This window comes from Triticum urartu, chromosome 7, assembly GCF_003073215.2.
Source record: "Triticum urartu cultivar G1812 chromosome 7, Tu2.1, whole genome shotgun sequence".
Taxonomy (NCBI): Eukaryota; Viridiplantae; Streptophyta; class Magnoliopsida; order Poales; family Poaceae; genus Triticum; species Triticum urartu.
This window is the reverse complement of record NC_053028.1, coordinates 664486806-664496669: the sequence shown is the minus strand read 5'-3', so window position 1 is coordinate 664496669 and position 9864 is coordinate 664486806.

Below are 9864 nucleotides of genomic sequence, written 5' to 3'. Positions count from 1 at the left end.
CTCCATCGAGGCTGAGGACGAGGCGGTGGTGCCAGGCAGTCCAACGGTAGTACTGCTGTGGAGTCACGGGCGGTACTACCGCTGCGGAGCGGTACTGCGCTTGTGACTCCTCAACGGTACTACCGCTGGGTTGCGCGGTACTACCGTTGGAACCCAGACAGGACACCGAAGAGAGAAGAGATCTTTCCAATGAAGTGGAAGAGCTCAGAGGGTGAGAAGCTGACGTGTACGTGTTGATTCCACCCATGCAATACCCCAGAAACCCCCTCTTGATAGTACGGTGCCCTCTACGCAACTAGTCCACCAAAAGAGAAACAAAAGAGCTACACCGTCTTGAATGATACTCCGAAGGGAAGAAAACGTCTCGTGCCAAGGATGAATCTGTGAACTACTCAAAGCACATGATTAGTCCGCAAACATGTTGTCATTAATCACCAAAACTACCTCGAGAGAGATATGCCTCAACAATACTGATATGAAGGAATCAGGGTACGGTATTTTTCCTACCATCCTTTCAGTATTCAGTACCCTGATTGGTTAATTGACACCGGTGCGAATGTACATGTTTGCCGACGCCTCCATGTTTTCTTCTTACCAAGCCACAGGGACTTCTTCCATGCTGATGGGGAACGGGTCACATGCCATTGTTCGAGGTGTTGGTACGGTCGATCTAATGTTTACTTTGGGGAAGACCGTGCGTCTGAGGAACGTTCATCATGTGCCGTCCATCAATAAAAATCTCGTTAGCGGTTCCTGTTTATGTCAAGATGGTTTTAAGTTGGTTTTCGAATCCAATAAAGTTTGAATTTCTAAGTATGGACAATTTGTTGGAAAAGGCTATGAGAGCGGAGGCTTGTTCTGCCTGTCTTTGTCAGATATTTGCACTAAATTTATTAATAATGTTTGCCACAATAATGAGTCTTGTATTTGGCTTTACGACTTTGTCACATTAACTTTGGTTGCATGACGTGGCTAGCCAATATGAATTTAGTTCCGAAAATCTCTACTGTCAAAGCTCTAAGTGCCAAGTATGTGTGCAAGCTAAGCAACCACGCAAGTCCCATAAGACTGCAGAGGCAAGAGACTTGGCGCCACTAGAGCTTATACATTCTGATCTTCGTGAGATGAATGGCGTGTTGACAAAAGGTGGAAAGAGATACTTCATGACATTGATTGATGACTCCACTAGATATTGTTATGTGTATCTTCTAAAATCAAAAGATGAGGCTTTAGCTTTCTTCAAAAATATAAAGCTGAGGCAGAGAACCAACTTGATAGAAAAATTAAACGGCTTAGGTCCGATCGTGGTGGAGAGTATTTTTCCAATGAATTTGATCTGTTTAGTGCGGAACATGGTATAATCCATGAGAGGAGGCCTCCCTACTCACCTAAGTCAAATGGGATATCCGAAAGAAAGAACTGAACTCTAACTAATATGGTTAACACCATGTTAGACACATCAGGTCTTTCCAAGGAATGGTGGGGGGAGGCGCGAATGACTGCGTGTCATGTCCTAAATCGAGTTCCCACAAAGCATAAGACCATGACTCCATTTGAGGAATGGGAAAGGAAAAGATTAAAACTCTCTTACCTACGTACTTGGGGTTGTTTGGCGAAAGTCAATATACCAATTCCCAAGAAGCGCAAGCTTGGACCAAAAACCGTGGATTGTGTTCTTCTGGGCTATGCTTTTTATAGCATTGGCTATAGATTTTTGATAATAAAATCCGAGGTATCCAACATACATGTTGGTACGATTATGGAGTCGAATGATGCAACTTTCTTTGAGGACATATTTCCTATGAAGGATGTGTCGAGTTCATCAAATCAGGAGATACCTACTCCATCTAGTGAGGAATTCACTGTAATTCCTGAACCCACCATTGCGATGGAACACGTTGAGAATCCTGTTGAGGGTGACAATGGAACTCCTATGAGGGGTAAGAGACAGAGGACTATAAAGTCCTTTGGTGATGATTTCATTGTGTACCTTGTGGATGACACACCCAGGACTATTTCAGAAGCCTATGCATCTCCTGATGCTGACTACTGGAAGGAAGCTGTACGTAGCGAGATGGATTTCATCTTAGCTAACGGAACCTGGGAGATCACTGACCGTCCTTATGGGTGTAAACCTGTAGGATGTAAGTGGGTGTTCAAGAAGAAGCTTAGACCTGATGGTACGATTGAAAAGTACAAGGCACGGTGTAACACCCCGGATATGATTTTCCCAATATGAACTCCAACTCTTGCCGTTTCCGGCGTTAAGTTATTTTATTTTCTTGGGTTCGGGTTTTTGTCTCCGTGTGTTGTTATCGTTGTCATGCATCTCATATCATGTCATCATGTGCATTGCATTTGCATACGTGTTCATCTCATGCATTCGAGCATTTTCCCCGTTGTCCGTTTTGCATTCTGGCGCACCGTTCTCTTCCGGTGGTCATTTCTACCTTTCTTTCGTGTGTGGGGATTAAGCATTTCCGGATTGGACCGAGACTTGCCAAGCGGCCTTGGTTTACTACCGGTAGACCGCCTGTCAAGTTTCGTACCATTTGGACTTCGTTTGATGCTCCTACGGTTAACCGAGGGACCGAAAAGGCCTCGTGTGTGTTGCAGCCCAACACCCCTCCAAGTTGGACCAAAACCCACCAAAACCTTCTCCATCATCTAGAGCGTTCGATCACGATCGCGTGGCCGAAAACCGCACCTCATTTGGACTCTCCTAGCTCCCTCTACCTCTATATAAAGACCCCCTCCTCAAAATTCCGGATCTCCCCTTCCAAACCCTAAAAAAACGTCTCCGCCGCCGGCGGACACGTCCGGACGGAGCCGAACGTGTCCGCTGCCTCCACCGACCAATCCGCGCGCGCCACGTGGCCCGGCCGCGCCCACTTCACCGCCTCCCACCGCCGGCCCGCGAAGGCCCGAGGCCGGCCCTCCCCGCCGACCACTCGGGCCAGATTCGCCGCGCCCTGCCGCCTCTTCTTCTCCGCCGCGCCGCCGCCTTCTTGCCCGGCGCCGGTCGCCGCCCGAGTTCCGGCGAACTCCAGCTCCGGCTCCACCGCTCCTCCGCGACTCTCCATCCCGCCGGCTGTTGCCCCTCGGCGCCGGTGAGCCCCCGCGGCCACTCCGGCCATCTCCGCCCCCGCGCCAACCTCCTCCTCCGTCGGCCGACTTCATATCCGGCGAGGAATCCGGCCATCCTCGAAGTTCGTGCCGCTGCTACAGTAACCGGATCTGGATCTGGAAATTACCTCGGTTGACTTTTGCCTCGAAACCCTAATTATTTTGCTATGTTCATCGCATCGTAACTTTGATCCATAGTTCCATTTTGGGCATATAGCATATCAAAATGTTCGTCTCGGTGAGCACATCATTTCACCTCATTGCATCATTTTCATTTGAGTTCATCTTGATGCCCGAAATATTGTTAGAAGAATGCTATTTGAGATAATTGTCAGATCTGCTGCTCCAATTAGATATTTGTCATTTTTGCCATGATTATTGTGTGCATGATGTGCCCCTGATCTCTACATGAGTTTTGTTATATGTTTTGCCATCTATCCAGAGGTGCAACCCATGTATTTTTGTGATGTGTGTGGTGACTAGCACAAGCTTGCAAAGTGGAGCATTCGTTAATGCTGATTTCAGGGACTTAGCATTTCCACTAAGTCCTTGATCTGTTTATCTCAATATGCCATATGTTCTTGTTGTTTCCTAGTGATCCGTGCCTCTTTTGAGGATGATCAGTAAGGATGTTTTGTTAATCTTGTAGTGCTCTATCCATCCATGTCTTTTTTTGCAATTATGGAGCACCCTATCTTGAGTCAATCGAGCTCTATTTTTGTCATTTCGTGAATCTGGGCAGATTGTCTACTTGTTAGCAATTTTGCCGAGGATGTTGTAGTTGATCCGTGTATGCTATGTTATTTTTCTTGCCATGTATAGCTTATATTTTTTGTATTCTTGATGGGTGTATGCTTAGATTGTCATGACTTGCTCTGTAGTGAGTGCATCGAGCTCGTAAACATGCCTACTTGATATCTGTTTCAGCATGCTCCAGTTTTCACTAAGTCTGAGAACTGATTATGTTTTTGCCATGTTCACATGCTTGCAAATGTATTTTCTGATCCCTTTTGGGTCAAGGTCACTAAGGGACTTTTGTTAAGCTCTTTGAGTAGCTCCATGCCATGCTTTACTTTGCCATTTTCAGGTCCTGTAGCATATAGTTCTCATGCTCCAAAGTGTGCTATCTGATCTGAGATTCCAGACAAGTGTTAATTTCACTAAGTCTGAAATCTGTTTGCCAAATGCATTTTTGCCATGCTTGTTTGAACCTGTTAATGGATGAATTGGCCGTAACTCAGTGCTAGTCTTTTGTTAAGCATCATGAATGGATCCCTGCCATGTATTTTGATGCCATGTTTGGGTGCTGTAGCATGTTCATCTTGTTGCATTTAGATGGCTACTTGCTGTAAATCGCAGAATGTGGTCATATTTGAATCGCTTGCCATTTCCAAACCGTAACTCTGATTCCGGTGATCTTTATATCGTTTTCAAGCGATTTTATCTCATCTTTCCAGTGGCACACTTGGTCTTCCAAGTTGAGGCCAGGTTCATGCATTCCTTGTCAAATCTTGTATATGCATCACATATTGCATCCCACATAGCATACCATCTTTGCATCATGTTGTTTGAGTTTGCACGTGGTTGATTGTGCCCTTGTTGCTTGTTTGTCTTGTTTGGGTAGAGCCGGGAGACGAGTTCACTAACGAGGAGCGCGTTGAGTTTGCTTTCGAAGATCCAGTCAACTCTGACGACTTTGCAGGCAAGATGGTCATACCCTTGAAATCACTATTATCTTTGCTTTGCTAGATGCTCGCTCTTTTGCTATGCCTATGCTACGATGCCTACCACTTGCTTATCATGCCTCCCAAATTGCCATGTCAAACCTCTAACCCACCATGTCTTAGCAAACCATTGATTGGCTATGTTACCGCTTTGCTCAGCCCCTCTTATAGCGTTACTAGTTGTAGGTGAAGATTGGAGACCGTTCCTTGTTGGAACATTATCTACTTGTTGGGATATCATTATATTATCTTGTTATCTTAATGCATCTATATACTTGGTAAAGGGTGGAAGGCTCGGCCTCTCGCCTAGTGTTTTGTTCCACTCTTACCGCCCTAGTTTCCGTCATATCGGTGTTATGTTCCCGGATTTTTGCGTTCCTTACGCGGTTGGGTGATAATGGGAACCCCTTGATAGTTCGCCTTGATTAAAGCTTTTTCAGCAATGCCCAACCTTGGTTTTACCTTTTGCCACCTAGCCTTTTTTCCCTTGGGTTTCCGGAGCCCGAGGGTCATCTTATTTAACCCCCCCCCCCCCGGGCCAGTGCTCCTCTGAGTGTTGGTCCGACTGAGCTGCCTGCGGGGCCACCTCGAGGCAACTTGAGGGTTGGTTTTACTCGTAGCTAGTCTCATCTGAGTGTGCCCTGAGAACGAGATATGTGCAGCTCCTATCGGGATTTGTCAGCACATTCGGGCGGTGTTGCTGGATTTGTTTTAACTTGTCGAAGTGTCTTGTAGAAGCGAGATACCGAGCCTGATCGTAATGTCTCGGGAGGAGGTCTATTCCTTCGTTGACCGTGAGAGCTTGTCATGGGCTAAGTTGGGACTCCCCTACAGGGATTTGAACTTTCGAAAGCCATGCCCGCGGTTATGGGCAGATGGAAATTTGTTAATGTTCGGTTGTAGATAACTTGAACCTTACCTTAATTAAAACGAATCAACTGTGTGAGTTACCGTGATGGTCTCTTCTCGGCGGAGTCCGGGAAGTGAACACGATGTTGGAGTAATGCTTGCCGCAGGTTGCCCCCTAGTTACTCGCTCGCGCTTTGCCTCCTCTTCTCGTTCTCTCTTGCGAACAGATTAGCCACCATATATGCTAGTCGCTTGCTGCAGGTCCACATATTTACCTTGCCTTACCTATTAAGATTAAATAGTCTTGATCGCGAGGGTGCGAGATTGCTGAGTCCCTGTGGCTCACAGATTACTTCCAAACCAGATGCAGGGCCTGATGATTCCGTTCCAGATGGCGCGCTTGAGCTCAAGTGGGAGTTCGACGGGGACTCACGCCGATATTATGTGTCTTTCCCTGATGATCAGTAGTGATGCCCAGTTGGGGCGATCGGGACCGTGTTGCTTGTTGGGTTTATCTTTCATTTTGGCGCCATAGTCGGGCCATGAGTGTTTGAATGTTGTAATGCTATTTATGTACTTTAATTGACGTGGAGAGTGTAAGCCAACTATGTATCTCCCCTTTTATTATCTATATTACATGGGATGTTGTGAAGATTGCCTAACTTGCAACATTGCTTTCAATGCGGTTATGCCTCTAAGTCGTGCCTCGACACGTGGGAGCTATAGCCGCATCGAGGGCGTTACACACGGCTTGTGGCTAAGGGTTATACCCAGAAAGAAGGTGAAGACTTCTTTGATACTTACTCAACCGTGGCTAGAGTGACCACAATTCAGGTGCTACTATCACTGCTGCCTCACATGGTCTTCTCGTTCATCAAATGGATGTTAAGACGGCTTTCCTCAATGGAGAGTTAAAGGAGGAAATTTATATGGATCAGCCTGATGGTTTTGTAGTACCTGGTCAGGAAGGAAAGGTGTGCAAGTTATTAAAGTCTTTATATGGCCTTAAACAAGATCCTAAGGAGTGGCATGAGAAGTTCGAAAGAACATTAACTACTGCCGGCTTTGTAGTAAACGATGGTGACAAGTGCGTGTACTATCGCCATAATGGGGGCGAAGGAGTTATTCTTTGTCTGTATGTCGATGACATACTGATCTTTGGAACCAATCTTGATTTAATTAAGGAGGTCAAGGATTTCTTATCTCGCTGTTTTGAGATGAAGGATCTAGGAGTAGCTGATGTTATCTTAAACATCAAGCTATTGAGAGATGAGAATGGTGGGATCACACTGCTTCAATCTCACTATGTGGAAAAGATCTTGAGTCGTTTTGGGTATAGCGACTGCACGCCTTCTCCAACTCCATATGATGCTAGTGTGTTGCTTCGAAAGAATCGACGGATTGCTAGAGATCAACTGAGGTATTCTCAGATTATTGGCTCGCTTATGTATTTGGCGAGTGCCATGAGGCCTGACATCTCTTTTGCTATGAGCAAGCTGAGTCGGTTTGTATCTAAACCGGGAGATGATCATTGGCATGCGCTTGAGAGAATTATGCGCTACTTGAAAGGCAGTGCGAGCTATGGAATTCACTACACCGGGTATCCAAGGGTACTAGAGGATTATAGTGATCAAACTGGATATCTGCTGCTGATGAGATTAAGACCACAAGTGGTTATGTTTTTACACTTGGTGGTGGCGTTGTTTCCTGGAAGTCTTGCAAGCAAACCATCTTAACGAGGTTAACTATGGAAGCAGAACTCACAGCATTAGACACTGGCACTGTTGAAATAGAGTGGCTTCGTGAGCTCTTGATGGACTTACCTATGGTTGAAAAACCAATACCCCCTATCCTGATGAACTGTGATAATCAAACTGCGATCGTTAAGATAAACAGTTCTAAGGATAGTATGAAGTCCTCAAGGCATGTGAATAGGAGACTAAAATCTGTCAGAAAATTGAGAAACTCCAGAGTTATTACGTTGGATTGTATCCAAACGTCGAAAAACTTGGCAGATCCCTTCACAAAGGGTCTATCACGTAACATGATAGATAATGCATCGATGGAGATGGGCTTGAGACCCACCGCATGAGTTGTCCATAGTGATAACCCACTCTATGTGATCGGAGATCCCGTGAAGTAGAAGTGGGAGACAAGCTGTTGGTCAGCTGAGAGGAGAGTATCCCTATTTTAATTATCCCACTCCATGAAAATGCAATACTCTCCTGATCTGCATGGCAGGTTGATATTTATCTTAATGTGTTCCAAGTGGCTTATTTGAGTAAGCAGAGACGTTGTCCTGCAGAGCATCTCCTAAGAAACACACCTATATGAATTTGACTGTTAACGTCGCAGTCTGTGAGAATTGGATGTTCTCTAATAAATTCATGAAAGGCCCTGGAGTATGACGTATACGCTCCACCCGCAGGGAAGCCTTGCGGCAGCCCAGTATCGGTCAAGAATTTGTGTGAAACTAGTCTCGCAGAAAACTTGTAATTCAAGGCATAGTCCACTATTCAAGTTGTGATCTAGTGTAGCATAAAACTCTAAGTGGAAGTTCAGCTTCATAGTCTCCACTAAGCACCGGTATATAAACAATGTTTTGAAACTAAATGGTGAGATGTGCCAATGAGACTTTGTGGGGGATTGTTGGAATTTTGCTAGTAGGCCTTTGGCCCAAAGCCCAACTAAAATTCTGAAATTCTCTTGGCCCATTCATGCACACATGTGAGTGGAGTGAGTGAGACTAAAGTTTATTCCTACCCCGGAAGTTGAGAGAGAGTTGCACCTTTTTATAAGGTGAGCTCTTCTCCTCGCTCGCCTCGCCACGCCACGCCTCGTCACGCCGCGCCGCGTGTTGCGGGATTGAGCCGAGCCGAGGACAGAGCTATGCACGTTGTTTATATTTTTGCTGCTCGGGAAACACGACCTACCCGGCCCGCACTATATAGTCAGGCAGACGTCTACCCTAGCCACTGCCACTTCGTATGGTTTCTCACCACCGTTCCAGATCATTGCGCCGCCAAACAAGTCTTCTCCATCCCTCCTTTCGGCGTGCACCGGGAGAAGGGATAGCAGGCCTCCGGAACCCCGCCTCTCGTGATCCTGTACGCGAGAGGGGCGATTAGGTTTTTGGGGAGCGCACTCGGGCGACTGCTGGCAGCGACGACTTCGCGAACGGCAACTTCTTCCCCGACCTCGGCAACCTCATCCTCGACGACATGGGCGACAATGTCAACGCCGGCGGTGCTGCTCCCGCTGCACCGTATGTGATTCTATCCTTACTGTTCGAGATCGTGGTAGAATTCATATTTCTAATATGTGTCCTAGATGTGATATGTTCATCTACTATGCTAGTTTGCATGATTAGTTCAATCTCTGCTACTATAGTCATGATTTATCTTTTGTTTATTTGAATTAAATCTCGTAGTAATTTGTTCGTATTTTCAACAGACCATGTGTACATACCTCCTTTCTTGCTGAGATGTGGAAAGAAACAAAAAAACATGATGTATAAATATTACTAGGAGAGCCCAGCAGTGCGCTCTGTTCGTAGAGGCCGGCGGTTGCCCACGGGCCAGCCACATGGCGGAGCCGAGAGGGACATGACAGCGTCGGGGCGGCTCGATGAAGCTGATGATGGTGAGAGGGGTGTGCCTAGCTGGATTTTAGGAGTTGCGGTCTTCCTTTTTAGCGGCGCTTAGAGAAGACTCTGACGGAGCATAATTCGCAAAAATGCATAAAAAGACCCTAGAGAGTATGAAGTTGTGAACAAGCCCTGAAAAGTCGGTGCACGCCACACCTTTGTCGCACTTTGCAAGTCGCTACCACCGCCAATGCAACACTAAAGAGAAAGAAGGTGAATGGCTGCCATGCCCTGATCTGTCACAACACTACTGTGGGATTTGCTTTATTAGCCACAAACTTAGTCCACCGCGAGCGGCGAGGCCGAAACTGTTATCGCTTATCAACAGGGGATATTCCGCATGTTTGTTAGGCTATGTATACATTGTCTCCATTGGCCAAGATCGAAGGAGACAGCTGAGTCCGCCTACTGCATGCTTCTATGTGGCAACGTAATTATGAATATGTTTTGCAAGCTTGAATGTCTCAATGTTATCTTACGTATTGACCTCTAACCTTGTCTATAAGTAATACGAAATTA